The 16,666-nt window shown below is 35.8% G+C and overlaps 1 protein-coding gene across 6 annotated transcripts in view; it reads left to right on the top strand.

The window, feature by feature from the left end:
* LOC149918129 (uncharacterized) overlaps positions 1 to 16,666 on the top strand; it is a 44,865-nt gene that overhangs the window by 14,062 nt on the left and 14,137 nt on the right. For 4 of the 6 annotated variants that reach the window (XR_016466402.1, XM_090140074.1, XM_090140071.1 and 1 more), the window contains exons 1-3: positions 10,129 to 10,251; positions 10,425 to 10,526; positions 16,403 to 16,491. The gene's annotated coding sequence lies outside the window, so the exon portion shown is untranslated. Of the gene's footprint in view, positions 1 to 10,128; positions 10,252 to 10,424; positions 10,527 to 16,402; positions 16,492 to 16,666 lie in introns of those variants that run through there. The other 2 variants (XM_090140072.1, XM_090140073.1) reach the window with 2 other exon arrangements.

Consider the following 16,666-nt stretch of genomic DNA (forward strand, 5'->3'; position numbering starts at 1 on the left):
TCTTCAAGTACCGTTCTTGAAATGACCAAGGAGAAAAAACAACAACAACCCTCCTTGCTCATTTCAAGCCCCATCAGGGTATAGATTTTAAGAATATTGAAAAGCTTAATTTGGTTACTATCTAGGGAAGTATGAGGGTTTTTTGTTTTCTCTTTTTCATTGTTTTTTTTTTTTTTTTGTATGGATGTGCAACTGTCAGAGTAGTACTACTTAAAATGTGTTGTGATGCTTATGGATGGTGCTGCACTTGTTTTGTATAAATATTTAATGTATTTTGTGCCCAATGCAAGTCTAATATTGGTTTTTGCTTAGTAAACTAGCCTAGAATTGGAAGGTGCAGGGTGACTGTGGGTGCACTGGGCAGGCAAACTAACAAAAAAAATAAAAATGAAAGTTTCTGAGAGTTTGTTAGGGCAAAAAAGAAATTTTGTGGCTAATGCCCCCATGCTGGAGGTGTTCAAGGCCAGGCTGGATGGGGCTCTGAGCAATGTGGTCTAGTGGGAGGAGTTCCTGCCCACAGCAGAGGGGTTGGGAGTAGATGATCTTAAAGTTTCCTTCCAATCCAAACCATTCTATGATTCTAAGGAAGAGAGGTGTATTTGGTGAGGCTATGTCTGTCTTGCTAAAAATTGTAATGCTGTCAGACTAGATGTTTGAGGGGAAACTATTGGTAAAGTGAACTTGCTATTCCACACAGTGTACATTTTGAATATTGTGGTCTGGCCTGATAGAGCGTAGTTTGAATATTTTAGGTGCCACCCCTTAAGACAGGAGTATTTTCTGTGTAGTCTTAAGAACGTGGTCTTGATTTGACAACTTCTGAATAGTAATTTAATTGGTTGATTCTTTCCAAAATGCATCAGGAATTTCACAGGCCTTAAAGAATACTAGGAAGGTAATTCTAGTCTTGAGCTGAAGTGCTGCAGTCTTCTGTAGGCTGGGGAAAAATACATGTAGATTGTGTAAAACTTAGAATGATTGCTGAACTCATGTATTTCTCTAACAAATAAAATATTGTCTTAATAATATTGGAAAATGTACTTATTCATAGATTTAGCATATTCTGATTTTCCATAGAGCCCCGTGTGATTAAAGGTAAAAGGCTTTCTTTAAAGAGATGCTGAGGCTTTTATGATTAATGAAATAAGGAAAGGAGTAATGAAATATACTCACAAACCCTTTGAGAAAAATCATGTGTATGCAATTCTAAACTTACTACACCTAGAATTTCTTTCCTGAGCATGGGCTTCTGAGAAGTTAAATGCTGGTAATGACATCTGTGTGATTATTTATTTTCTGAGTTTATGATAAGTGTCTTATTAATGGAGAAATGTAGGACTTCCAAAATCAAAGTCTGGGGCTGTGCCAATATTGGACTAACTAGTTAGGGGGCTCATAAGGTATCTATTTGTAATTGTGAGTTTGAGACTACTGTCAGCCAGGGATAAAACGCTATTTTATTGTAAAAAAGCTCAAACATTGTTTTCTCTGTACCACATCTATTAGATTGTAATGCTTTTACTTATCCACTATATATATAATATGCACAGATGTTTAGATAATTCATATAGTGTGGCATTAGAAATAATTTAAACAGATTGAAAAACAGAAGGTAACAATATTATTGGTAAGGGAGAAAAAAGACAATCTGAGAAGACGTTTCTTGTGATTGCTTGAAATTTTTAAGTCAGTGACCCTCTGTGAATGGGCTGGATTTCTAGATCATCTTATTTCTTCAAAATAAGTCTATTTAGCCCCTCATTGATCTAATGTTCCAGAGGTATCTGAATTTGCAAAGTATGGTGACCAAAAATGAAAAGATACCTAGTTCTTGTGAGGCCAGCAATTACTGGCAAGTGAATTTTATATGTGTACTCTATCATCTTACCATGGTTGATGCTTGGTTTCACACTGTGACTGTAGCTTGAGGAGAATATTGAGCATCTATTCAGTTGTGGAACTGCAAAAAAAAGCTGTTACAAAACATTTCAGAGACAAGTATTTTCGGCTGCTTCTCAGAAAACCAGTTTATGCTCACAGGTGTTTTACTATTCTTTCAATATGTTTATTCTGTATATTTCATGAACTATATTATTTTCACTGATGAAGTCAAATCCCGGTATGATTCTTCCCATGTGATGATTGTCTTAAGAAAATATCCATCTATCTTTTTGTTTTTTTTCATAGTAGCTTTTCTGCCCATCTCATCTCTTTCCTAGGGGGTAAATGAACACAGTACTGACTGAAAAACAAGATGATTCAAAGGAGCTATTACATTTGAAAAAAGTCAGCATCAAAGCCGCTAGAATTCCGAAGAAACATTTAAAATGAAAAGACCTCAAAAGAATTGTACATCCACTTGTGTCCAATCCTAAGCAGTTTAGAGGAGCATTGCACCCAGTCAGTATCCAAGATCAATTCTCTCATTTACACTAAGTTCCTTAGGGGATTGGTCTGGGAGATATCATAAAAACACTATTCTTACACTGATCTACTTAAAACAGCAGTGGCAGAACTTGCATTTGGTATTGTGGCTAAGCCCTTGTAGTCACCTCAGATGAGGGACGGAGTACTTGTCTCCAGTTTCTGGGTTTGTCTTAACTACCAATCTGTGGAATAGTTCGTGCTGGGAGTAATATTTTTCTTGCACTGCAGAGTAACAAGGTAAGTAGTCCTGGGAAAAGTAGCCAGAACATCACCATCTCTCTGTTGGCTCCCTGACTGCTAGACCAGACTTTCATGTTTGTTGTCTGCTTTTTGTGTCCCAGTTTATTTTCTCTAGATTACATTACAGGCAACATCACTCGTGTGTTTTAAAAGAAAAAAATTGATCCCTTCCAATAACATGTAGGTGATATTAGACTGATCTGGAGAGTGTTTTGATTTGTGAACCTATGTGGAGATATTTTACTGTAGATAAAACACCTGTGTCCTAAATTAGTTATCATCGTTCTTTTTATTAAGTGCTCTCTAAAATTGGCTAATTTCAGGGAGCAGCTGAAAGAGAGGAAGGGATGGTTGGGATCAGGGAAAAAAGGTATGGGAACATCTTAAATTGACTTTGCTGTCTGGAGACAACACAGTATATCATGTAACTACACCTTAATACAGATGTTCAGATTCATTTAGATTCCTTTGAGAGAGGAGCTGATCTAGTGCTTACGAAGTTCTGCAGTGCCTCTAAACTTTTAAGTGGAAATATAATTTATTGTATTATGCAGTTCTTCAAAATTTTTGTCAGACTTGAGTACTCCCAGGAGCACAAAGGAAATTCATCCTTGTTATAGTTTATTTTAATACTTTTACATGTATCTTCAAATATTAGAGATAAATATTGCCCTGACTACCAGCTAAGATATTAAAATAAGATTATATGTAAAAAAAACAATAACTGAATATCTTGAAAACAAAAGCAAGAACGCAACACCACTGGCCAAAGTTCAGGAAGAGAGTTTTGTTTGGAAATAACTTTCTTGCTGCAACTGTGGTTCTCAAGTGTTTTCCTGAACTGACATTTCTGTTAGCACATATACAGAGAAAACAAGTATGATTATAAAAAGAGTTTTAAATAACATCTAAAGTAAGAAGAATGAGGGGAAGCTTGCTTAAGAAAAGCTTATTGCATGGGAGATGCTTACACAGTGTTTGTGAATTTTGTATTATTTAACTTGGGCAATAGATACTAAGAGATTACCTGAATCAAGTTACTTTCACATGGGTTCCTTTGAAATGAAACTTATATTTGCTTTGTCTCCATTCAGATGGTGTAAATGCAGTTAAAATGTGCATGCTTTTTTTTTTTTTTTTTTTTTTTTTGCAGAGAGCATGCCTTGTTCATTTATTTCTCTGAACCATTTCGTGTCTTCATAGCTTTTCATTTTTTTAATTGTCTTTTAAACACACTCTCCTGCTTCAATGGATTCAAACCTACTAATAAAAATGTACCTAAATATGTAACAGATGCAGAAGTGAATATAATGGAAACAGTTGAATAAGAGAAGCAAACCCAAAGCTGTCATCAGGCTCTTCACAATCACTAGATTTTTTTTCACCTGCTCATGCAGTGTTTGCCCACAAACTGTTGGCTGTGACTGTGTATTTCATCTCTATTTTTCCCCCCTCTACCTCACAGGCGTTTTTGAAAGTCTGTGACAATATTAGAGTGACCCTTAAATCCTGCTAAATGTGCTAAACAATGTAGAGTGGTTGTCGTTAAAAAGACAAGTTTATGTATTGCCAATATTTTACCAAGTGCCTCCTAAAGTTTTTTCCTTGGAGACTCTCTGGAATTACTCTAGACTGTGAGAATCTGATGTGTTAGGGTACATGTGAGTACCAGGAGGAGAACATTGAAGGCCTAAGTAGGAGTTTAGTGGCTTGTTTTGCTATATAATCCAAATGTATTTTCTTAAGAAGGGGAGAAATGCCAATTGGCAAACATTTCATGGAGTGTTTCAAATTTGAGGTGTGATATTCTGACATGTATAGAAAATACTGAACATATCATGGTCCTCTGTGTAAATGTGGGGGCCAAAAACAGCACTTATCTTCCTTTGGGAAGCAATGTACTCTCACTGATCTCTGACGCATACTACAAACAAGAACAGTGTTTGCAGAGGTTTTCTAGTCATTAAGGGAAACTAATGACTCTAAATAGAGTGTGAAAGTTTTGAAGTGGAACTCCAGAAATCAAAATTTTGTATGTGCTCCCTTCTTTCCAGGAATGTTTTCAGATCACAATTAATGAACAACCCTTATGCAGTTTGTGATTCCAGGGGGAAAAAAAAAAATCACTTCTCTATGTAGAGGTAGCGTAGGACAGTAGTGAAAGTCAGTTTGGTGGCAACTGCTGTTCTTCCTGTACTTTCTGCTTGCTTTTCTTGTTCTGAGTATGTCTTTAAATGTGAAGTTTAATCTAACGCTCCTATATAAATGTTTTTCTTTGTGCACAAAGCATACAGGCAAAAATAAAGCTTATACTCTACTACTCATCCTTTCTATATGAATGCAAAACTTTAAATTTATATAGGAATAAGTATGCATTAAAAATTATGAAACCAAGTGATGACCTCAGTTACATCACTGTAAATCTTGGCAGAAAAATGTTATTCTCTGGATTTACGCTAGTACTGTTAAAATAACTGGAGTGATTGATTAGAGGTGAATGAAGTTTTTATGGTCGTGTGGGTATTGCACAAATGTATAAGGTTGTTTAAGTACCAATATTCACCAGTTTAACTTTTTCTTTAATGTGTAGTGATATCTGTGGCAGGCCTGCACAATAAGTATCTATGAGTATGTTAGTTAAAAGTTATGCTTCTCAAGGAAATATCTTGCTGGGTTTTCTTTAGAGTTTCAAGGCTCTTGTATGTTCTTTCAGTGGAGTTCTTTTTGGTACCTTTTGATACATGCATCACTATTGTGTGAAGATGTCCTTGGCTCAAAGGAAGAGTAACAGCAAGGCAGCAGGCATGCTTGTAATATCCTTCAGGAATACAGCTGTGCAGATATTCAGTACAACACATTTTTCTGGCCACCTGCAGAAATCATTACCCCCTTTCAACAGCAAGGAGGAGTGGGGCATACAACTTCTTTTGGAGGTAGCGATCACTGCTCATAACTACAGCTGCTGTTTGCTCTGTTTCTTTCCATTCTTAGGTCTTTGTGGTGTTTTGAGCTACACTGCAAAGGAAATGGGTAAATAGATAAATATGAATGCACTAAAAGAATAGTCACTTTAATTTTTATGAACTGACTTAAATATTTTTAAATATGTCTTAAGCGTAAAGCACTGTCATCTCCTTATCTGTCTTAAACACTGTCTTGATAAATTAATATCCTGACTTCAAGGAAGATTATCATAGAAAATACTTAGTTGTTACAATGATGAATGCTTTGAGTATTATAAACTTTCTTTAATGTGCAAACATACACTTAATGAGAAAACGGCAAGTAAAATTACTTGGACTTGGAAGTCACATAGATAACAGGAATGTGTAAATGTACTATTTTACAGCACTTAGAAGTTAGGGGCTTTGCTAAGATGTATGTATGAATAAATGCAAAGCCAAGGTCCTAAAGGAGCCCAGAAATATTTCTCTCTCTTGATATCTACAGATTTTCAGAATATACTCCATTTTTACTGACCTTAAGGTGGCCGTTGACATCTTGATGCACATATTTATAACTTGTTAGTGCTTCAGAATCTGCAAGAAATTGTGCAAGTGTGCTCTGGGAAAGAGGGGCACAAATTCTTCTGAAGAAGGATGTTCAAATGATGCCGAGAAATTGGGAATTAACATCAGTTCTTTATTGAATGGAACATAGAGCTGTGGTCTTTACAGCCATTCAAAGATGATAGCTCTGAAATTAAGTGACTTCTGATGTCCAGCTCTAAGGCAATAAAAATAGATTTCCAGCCTTTTAGGTATGGAAACTGGGGCTTAGGAATCATAATTGCCATCAGGAGGGTGCTGCACATTTGCAAACCTTCCATTTTTCAGTCCTGATGTGGGGCCCAGATGTCTATGTCTGCGACTTTGAGACCACTGAGACTGCATATTCAAAGCTCTTGCTCATCCAACCTCTGAGCATCCTGCCTCAGAGCCAAGCATAAGCAGTACATGCAGGACCCATCTTGCAGGATGGCTTTGCAATCTGCTGTCACTCTTTGTTCTTCGTGGTACAGCAAGTGAATCCTGTTTGGTTCTGAGTTAGGAGGAAAGCATTAAAATTGTTCTGAAGTAGTTTTCAAAGTGGAAAATGAAAGGCCTCTAACAACAGGTAATGTTACCCTCACCAAGATGTTCATCTGTGAAATAAAGGTGAAATAAAAAGTATGTTTTATTATTATACTTTTTTCTTTTTAAGAGCAGATTTTTTTTCCATGACATATTAGTCGTCTTGTTGTTTCTGACTAAAAGATTGGAGAATAGAAAAAGAATAGCATGAGGGTAGAAAAGCTTGCTTTGAATTTAAAGTGTTTCTGTCAAAATCTTGAATGGTGCTCATTTTCTTTTTTCACTTAATTTTTTTTTCAATTGTTTGGTTGGTTCCTCCTAAAGTAGGCAAGCCACAAGAAGATTTTGAAGGACATTTAGTCTTTAGCTTGTATTCATTACAAAATATCACCATTCTAGGTTATGGTCTGATGAAAATATTAGAAAATAACAATAGGAACATGAAGACTAAATAACATGAAGATTAAGTAACTATTTTTGCAGACAGCTACAGGGAAGTGCAATTTCTGGGAAGAAAATATTCATTATTCTTTAAAGGTAAGCAGAGAACAGAGCTCTGAGAGATGTACTACAGAAGATTGGTTTCTTGTGACCCAAGTGATGGTCTATGCATTACAATTTATTTGTTTATTCTGTAGCCATGTTACATTAGGGGCCAAGAAGTACTATTACTGAAAGAGTTCAAATATCATCTCAAAATATTCCTTTGGAAAAACATATTAGTGGTGATATCTTAAACACTAGAGAATAGTAAGAATTGTCAGTAAAGTCAGTTTTGGTGAATTTGTCCTGTTCTAGTTTACTAGTGCTGAGTTTCTTGTAGTGCCAGGACCTCCAAAACAAATTATCCAATTGGATTCTCCTTGTTCTTTCTGTGCTAAACAGTATATATTTTCTGAATTGGAAACATCAGTGGTGGTCATTCTTTCTAGGTAGTTCATCCTAACTGAGGAAGTTGCAGATCTGTTGCGGATTTCTCTCAACTGAAGCTTATGATTAATGTCATTTCTCCTTGCCTTTCCCCAGTAAACTGTCCCAAACACTCTGGACAAGGGCTTGTTTATCTGTATTTTGTGGGAAAACGATTCAAAAATGACCTCTTTTCTGGCACTCAGTATCTTAGGACTTAGTTATTTTTCTGCTACAAATAATAAATACCATCTAAAGAAAATGTATAATCTTCAGCACCTGGAAACTGACAAGGTATTTTTGGGAGTATGTAGTCTGTACAAAGATATATTCATACTTAGTGGCCTGTGCTAGAGGGGGAAGAAGGACTTGCAGGGACTAAAGTGAAGATATAATATGTTCTGGTGATTGTGTGGAAGGCTTAATGACACATTTATTAAAAAATACCAAATTGACAGACCATTAAAAAAGAGTAATTGGAGCAAATATACATAACTTCAAACTTGATCCCAGTTCTTTGTTGGTTGTGGTTTTGATTCACACTGTAAAAGTTTGTATCTTGTGTTGTAATATTTTGGTTTTTAAACTTTTGTATGTGATTTCTTCAGCATTATCAATCTCACGATAATGAAATTTAGGAAATTATGCAAGTTTTCATGCTTTTACTGAGTGTACCTGATGTAGCCCTAAATGTTTACACATTAGCCATTAGTGAAAAATACTGCTCTGGAGCTCTCAAAGTCCACACTGGTGAAACACCGTATTTTTAACCCATAAAGGGTGATGGAAAGTTTACACAGATGCTTCCTTCCTAGTGCACACTAAGGAGTCGATCCCAGTTTAACCATGAATTCCATTGAGTGACAGGTCCTCTGAGGAGCAGAAATGTTGTACAGGTATTACTATGACCTTACTGGAGCCATCTAGTATCCAGAGATTAAGTTGTAGTGATGTGGATGTGATTCAAAAGGATTCTGGAAACTGAGGATATTAAATGAGTTTGTCACTGGTTCAAGGTAAATTACGGTGTTGTATTGAAAACCAACAAACTTCCATCTAAACAATAATAAAAATCTATATGACTCCCACAAAATGAAAGAAAACAACAACAACAACAAAATGACCCCAACTCTCACATTTTCAATAAGAAACAGCACTGTACTAAAATGCAGTTTCCTTTTGATAAGCTGTTGATCCAACGTCCAATCAATGCAAAATTCATACTTCCCACAAGATGGCAGTGTAGGTGCATTTTATAAACTAACCTCTAAACTACTCTGCAGAAACCAAAGCAGTGTTGTGATAACTTTGACATTTATAACTAAGATAATTAGAGAGTAGGTGTTTTATTATTGCAGTTAGTTAAATCTTGAGAGATATAGAATTTTAGTAACTTCCATTAACGCTAGGTTGTAGCATTATTTATTTAAATATACAATTACTTTCTTGCCTTCTTCATTTTATGGTTGGAAGGCATAAGCACCCTGAGCAGTGAGGTGGCTGTTTCTATACTGTAGAATGCAGGAACACCAAAGATGATGAAAAAATTTTATACCTTTTACCCCAAAGGCAAAGCTGGAGCTAAGGCTTGTCATCAAAACATACACAGTGTAAATTTCTGTAAGGAAAAAACAAATATTTTGGTTTTCTGAAGAAGAGACTGATGTTAAGAAGCAAGCAAACAAAATCATACTCACAGTATTGGTTTTGGTCCTTGAAAGTAAATTAACTGCCTCTGTTCAGTAATAGGCACCTTGCCTGTTAAAAGTGTTTGTACCAGTATGAATTTTGCTGCCGTGTACTTCATTCAACACAATGGTCTTTTACACCTATTGTAATTAATGAGCACTCACAAAACTGATTTCTGATATTTAAAACTATTTAATTATGGAAATACAGTACACATCTCATGAGAAATGTCTAGAAAGCCTGTACTGCATGTAGAAATCCATCTTGGAGAATACAAACTTCATAAAACTGTATTTTGACAGAAGTACATGTTTGTGGAGTTTTTTTGTTTTGTTTTTTAATACGTATGTGGTGTTTTGGAAGATGTCCAGTGGATTTCTCTTGAGACTGCCATGTTTTGCTAAACAGCAAGTGCTGTGTCTCCAAAGGATTGGAAAGTGCACCTGGGAGGCTTTCTGAAGACAACTGTTAGCCCTGTTTTCCAGAGAAAGCTGAGCAGGATATCTAAGAGATTCTGTGATCTAGGAGTACCAAGAAGGGCTTTCACAGTGCAGATAGGTATTCTGAACAGAGTTGAGATGTATCCAAAGACTGTAAAGACTCATAAGGCTATTTCAGAGAAAGTTTAGACTGTTGTTTAAGAAATATTAGGAGTATTTGTTTTAATGCAAAAATCTACCTACATTTCTGATGTAATACTGCATTCTACTCTTCCTCTAAATCTTCAGACTGAAAAAAGCATGTAAATAGTGGTAAAGTTATTATTTGTACCTCTGATTGTAGAAGAATTGTAGCTGTATGAAATGGAAATGAAATGTGGATTTCAAATGCAACTGTGCAAATTCATGAAATGAGAAGTCTATCTGAAGCTATTAGGAAATGACATTATGGAACACAGAACCACACTGAGCAAGTAAGTCAGAGAATCATATAAATCTGTTCATTATTTAAAGGAGGAAAAAAAAAGTAGGAAAAAGTAGTAGATTTGGCTTTATCAATATAGAGTCTAGCCTATGCTGACCTTAGGAATTGGAAATATTCCATTTTGAGAGAAGTGCTCTATTCTAAATTTCAAATTTTTTATAGGCTGTTCCAAACACAAAGGGATTTATCCTGTGCATAGGGAAGTGAGAAGTTGGAGGGGCAAATAAGATCTCCTAATTTCCATGTTTCTTCTGTTTGTTGGAGGTGAGTCTGTGAGTTCCCAGTGCAAGACTGGTGCAAAGATTTAAAAGAAAATGAAGGGTTTTGAAAACACTGGTATGTAGAACATTTTGAAGAATTGGAAATAAACAGTTTTAAAAAAACACAAAGCAACAGATGAAATATAACCTTAAAGCGCTCAAAAAAAATTTCTATCTACATCATAAACCACTGTAATGAAATTGTAATGCAATGTGTAATTGATGCTAATATTCACATTATGTGTCCTAGAGCAGAAAAGATAAACTATTCTTCCAGTCCATTTATGAGAATATAAGGCTGCAAATTGCATGCGGCTGCCTGATCATAGTTCTTTAGAAAAATGATGAAGGAACTTTCTCTAACTACAAGTGGAAAAGTAGGAGAAAATAAATCATTATCACACAGTAATGATATACCTGACAATTTCTACATACTGCCTCCAATGATATTTCACTGTAATCTGAGTTACCAGCCTATTGATATGTACTCTGGAGGGGTTTTTACATACAATGCTTGAGACTTTTCAGTTAAGATAAACAATCTTGTTATTTTCATAATGTTGTCTGATTCAATTTCTTAGTTTAAAATGTTTGCCCTACCACCCCAATGTTCCCCAGTATCTGAAAACAAGACGGCACAGCTGGAAAAGAATGAAGGTTGAACCATCATCAGTGTGTCTTGACTAAGAAAGCCTTCAAGAGTATATTGAATCTGTAGTATATATTCTGTAAATTTCAGTTTGTAGAACTATCAATTAATAACCTATGAAGTAGAAGAGGTTTTTTTGTTTGTTTGTGTTGAGGAATGGATAGGAGCCATGAGTGATTACTGTGTAGTACAGCCTAAGGGTTGCCAACAGATAGACATTTAAATGTGCTCTTAGAATGTAATTAATTCATTTATAACCTGCATTGTTTCTTACTGAGTGTAAGGGTAATGGAAAGCAAGAATGTGAAAACTTGGACTTCCTACAATTTGATTTTGACACCAGCCATGGGAAACTGGAAAAATTGGAGTGGTGTTTAAGTGAGAAAGAGCCATCTGTCATCACCTTATAAAATATTATTGTGTTTAGCTGTATCTACTACCGTACTGTGTTGTAGCAGTGCACAAAAACTATGCTACAGTCTTGGAGGCATAACAAGCTTGTTTATCTTCCTCCTCTTGGCCTCTTCTTATCTTTTTGGCACAGCCAAATCTGTATGGGTTTCAAGGAAGTGTTGAGGCTTTTAGTGCTTTATACAGGTAAGTTGCTTATTAGTGATATAGAAGTTTTGTGTTTTGTGTGTGTCGGTGAGTATATTGATGTGAATGAACAACTTGCCAGTGTACAGAAGGTAGCTAAACAAAAATATCTATCAAAAAGGTCTTCTGCGAAGATATTTCTTATTTTGGTGTCAGGAGGATTTATGTTATATTGCACTGGCTATTGAACAGTTTCAGTATGCTGCTTAAATTTAAATTGGCTTTCGAAGTTAGTAGCATGTTCAAGAACTTCCGTAGCTGGCTGGTAATTGTTGTCATGAAAAGTGTGTTGTAATCAGTGAAGTCATGGAAACTTACTGTACAGGTTAACAACTGATGTTTGTTTAGTAGATTTCAGTACCTTGTTGAGGTCTCAGTCACTGCCCTGAGGCATTTATAATCAAAGATACTGAGAGATAACAAACTCACATTGAGTTTACTTGGCTGAAATTGGTTAGTCAAGCCAAAGATGACACATGAGGCGTGACAGATAGCATATAGCTCTCATTCCAGTATTAATGAGCCAATCAAAAACTGAAATATTCAAACAATGTTTGGAGTAATAATGTAAGAGGAATTAAGTGGGAATTAGAGATGTCTGTGTTTGTTTCCTGGGTCAATGGCATCCGGTCTCAAAGCTGAATCACTATGTGTGTCAATAACTTGGCCAGCTGACATCAGCCTGTTCCATGCTCAGTTTGCTCAATTTCAAAACATTTTACTTCATCACATCAGTGACAGTACTTCATAGAGCATTCAAGTGCAAATTTGCGTACTTATATGCTAAAATAGGCCACTGAATTTCAATCGGTCTTAAAGCTGTCCTTTCTTATCTCATCTAACCGTGATAGTGACATTTTCTATCGCTTAAAAGAACATTGCTGTACAGAAATCTGATGTCTTGTCAGTGAAACTGTAGTTATAAATAATACAGTTGTTACGGATCCATTCTCAAGGTCACTTCATTCTTTCTTTGTGTTACTGAACAGATTTATCGTGGCTTCAAACATTTAGATGGAAAAGATTAAAAAAAAATGAAATCTTGTTTCTTTAATTTCAAGTTTGAAGATGGATAAGCTAGAGGGATTGGATAAATCTAATTTGCTTTATTCTCTCTCTCTTTAGTTTGAATTCTCACAACTTTTTTAATATCAGTTGTGAGCTTCTTGTTTTGTTTTTCTGTATTAGTACTCACATTCACATAGTAGTATTCTACAATACTGCAAGATTGGACTGTGTTTACTGTTCTATGCTGCTTTGTTGCAATTAACAATTTTCATTTTTATTCAACAACACCAGGGTTTGAGGGGGGAAGCTGTGCACTGGATAAGGAGAGAAGCAATAATCTTTATTTCCCAGATCTTGTAGAAAAAACTTTGGTTTAAGAACACCATCACACTGTTGTTATTGGGAGCTTTGAAGATGTGAATTTAAAAACACAAAAGAAAATAACTAAAAAACTGGTAAGTAGAAGGAAGAGTGAACAGGATAGTTAATGAAAATAAGAGTTGTACTAAAATGAAGATAAGAAAGGCTTAGTGAGCTTTTTCTGTGGAAAAGCAGTTATTGTGTGGTGGGGAAAAAGGGAAAGATCAGAGGCACTTTTAAAAAGCCAGATGCATTAGTGGAAGAATGTTAAGAACCAAAGGTTTAAAAATAATCATAAGTCGAGTCGTTGAGATTTTACTTCTTCAGAGAATGAAAATATTCTCTGCTTTAAAAAGATTACACCTGAGTCAATTTTTGTATAGATTCTAATTCAAAAGGTAACAAAATGTCCAGTGTTCTTTCTGACGTGCTTTCTTATGTTAATATTTCTGTGCAGAAACTCTTCATAAACAGTTCTCTTGTCTGACTTAGCCTGTAGCAGAATATAAGGAACACTGAATATAAGCGATTACTGATCAAGCACTTGAACTGGCTGCCCAGGGAGGTGATGGAGTCACTGTCCCTGGAGGTGTTTAAAAAAATATATAAATGTGGTGGTACTAAGGGTCATGGTTTAGTGGGGAGATGGTGGTGATAGGTGGATGGTTGAACTAGATGATCTTGGAGGTCTTTTCAAACCTTAATTATTCTATGATTTTTTTCTATGATTACTGAGTGGTTCATAGATGGAGATGGAATCCATACAGCCTTTGCATAAGACAGGGCATTGAACTCAATGACAATTATTTCTTAAAATAAAATAAAGTTTGTTTTTGATTTTGTGAGGTAAGGTGATTTATTACTAGTAATTAAACATTATCTAAGAAAATTGTTTGTGACTATTGTCACAATGAATGTAGGTGAAACATCCTATCTGAGAATCATACTATGTTAAATTGAGTAGCAAACTTTTGACATTTTATTTACAAGCGAGATGTATGAGAAGCAGGGAAATATCTTATTTACCTACTACAGAACGAGATATTTCTCCTCTCTCTTAGACTTCTCAGCTCCATATACAATACAAATAGAATGAGGTTTTGTTTTATTTTTTTACATTCATTAGAATAACACTTTCAAGGTTTCAGCATTCTAGACTAAGGAAGCTCAAGTATATCCTTTACAGTCTCTTTAACTTGCATCTTGATAGACCAGGGAATTATTCTTCTATTCAGTTTCCAAGAGACAAAAGCTGGTGAGAGGAACAAGAAAGGGTAATATCACCTGAAGGAAAAAAACATGCTCTACCGAACCTGTAAGCTGCTTTAGATTAAATGTAGTAGACCACATAATTGATCTGCTATAGAGTTGGATGGGAGATGAGGAGTTGAGGCTGTATTACCTGTAACCTGGATATCAACTTTGTACTGATGGGAGTCACAGCAGGATCTTTATCACTTGAAGCTATGCTAGAAGTTATGCGACTACATTTCACTTCTCCTGTTGCTAAAATCATTTGCAACTGCATGTGTAACTGATAGATTTAAGAAACTGCACCTTTTATTTTCCTTGTTTCCAGGAGGGTATTTCTGGAGTTTCCAAGACTTGCACTGGAGTCCCAATTTACTCTGGATGTAGATACAAATTCCTATCATGTGTGGTAGTTACAGGCTCATAGCAACATCCTTAAGTAGAGAATTACCAGGTATGCACACATTTATTGATAGATTCTTCAAAATTCTGGAGAAACTTAAATGATGGAATTGATCTCTGGAGGTCAGAGGTCCCTGCACTAATTTTGTTTTTGAGATGAGCACAGATGAGAAGATTCCCTGTCAGTGATGCCCTGCCTATATGCTAGTGGTCTCTTTCTCTGTTGCCTTAGGAGCCTGTAGGACTCTGTACCTATTAATTCTATCTAAACCACTTCTGAGCAGCAGCGGATTGCTGACAGCTACCCAGAGCCTTATGGAGTTGCTAGTCCTACAGCAAATATATTTAAGATTTCTGATTTTACACTTCTGTTGCTGTGTGCATCCTGGTATCATGCTGTGCTCACTGTTTGTGAGCCTTCTGGGATGAATCAGATGTGTTATGGCATTGGTTATACGGACTGGCGTATCTCACTGCAATTCCTATAATAATAATAATAATAGTGAGTATGAATCAGTGCAGGAGTGGCTCAGAGTTTCGGGGAGCCAAGAGATGATTCATCCTTTGAAATAAAGAGAAGCTGCTAATAAACATTAATAGACATTTTCTGTTTTGTTTGCAGTGTACTAGCACTTGTATATACTGGGTAATCAACACAAGGATCTGAAAAAAATAAACCAGTAGCTGTTTGTACATCATGAGTTAATAGGCGCACACTGAGTTGACTGTGCTCTGATTGGCACTCTCTAGTGCTAAGGTACAGTGACAAATTTCACTATTACAACAGCTGCATTACTGTATATTGCATACAGATTGTTAAGAACAAATATGTTTAATTTAGAATTTGGTTCACAGTTTAAAGTGACAATTTACTTCATTAAAAGGAAGACTACTTGAAAGTAGATTCAATGGACGGGAGTGAATTTGCTCTACAGAGAATATATGTTTGCTTCTTCAGCTTGCAGCAGTTTTTGTCTGTCTGCCATATTATTTGAGTGGGATCTCATGCTTCTCTGCCTGCTGTGGCACTCACTGTGCGCCCCTACTGCACTGAATCTGTCTTTACAATTTACGAGTGAATCATACCCAGCTGCGGTCCCACATGCTTCCAGCTTGTGAAAAATTCACTTGTTTCAGATAAAAAATTTTGACGCTATTTTGTTATTTGTCAGATGATGTCTTGGACTTTCTTACTGGCTTGTTCATTTGTAAGAGAGTTTTTCTATATTTGTATCACTGAAATGATGTGTATATACACATATGTTTACCTAACAAAAAAAAAAAAGAGATCAGAAAGAGATTAGAAAGTATGTTTATAAAGAAAAGAGCTTGTGTTAAATTACAGAAGGGTGAAAAAGCAATATTATGAGTTCAAGGGAGAGCTTATATAAAAAAAATTCTGAAGGTTTTCAATTAGTGATGCATGGTATATTGTAAGAGAACCACCACTGTGTTCTGAGCACATCTTGATACATTCCTGCTGGTTGCCAAAGTGATACAGAGCTTTCTGCTCTCAGGAATTATGAACCTCCCTGCACGTTTCTCAAAGTGGAAGCTAGCCTGGTGCTGTCATTGACTGTAATCCTTTTCTGTTTTGGTTAATGTACATTCAGCTGCTGCTTTGCTGGCTCTGCAGTACCTCCAACCATGGTCACCACTGATCTTCCTTTGTCCAGCCACAGGAGTTTCATTCTGTGAATGAGTAAGTTTCATTTATTTTAGAAATACACGCACAAAAGAAAGCACCAAGAATAATCTTATGTGTTTGCTTTGTTTATGTTCTTTATTTTAGTTTATGTTGTTTTATTTTATTTTGTTCTATTACCGTGTGTTTAAGTGGCCAAGACCCACTTCACAAACATTTCCAGGAGAAATGC

This window comes from Phasianus colchicus, chromosome 4 (assembly GCF_987193195.1).
Source record: "Phasianus colchicus chromosome 4, bPhaCol1.hap1.1, whole genome shotgun sequence".
In the NCBI taxonomy this organism is placed as follows: Eukaryota; Metazoa; Chordata; class Aves; order Galliformes; family Phasianidae; genus Phasianus; species Phasianus colchicus.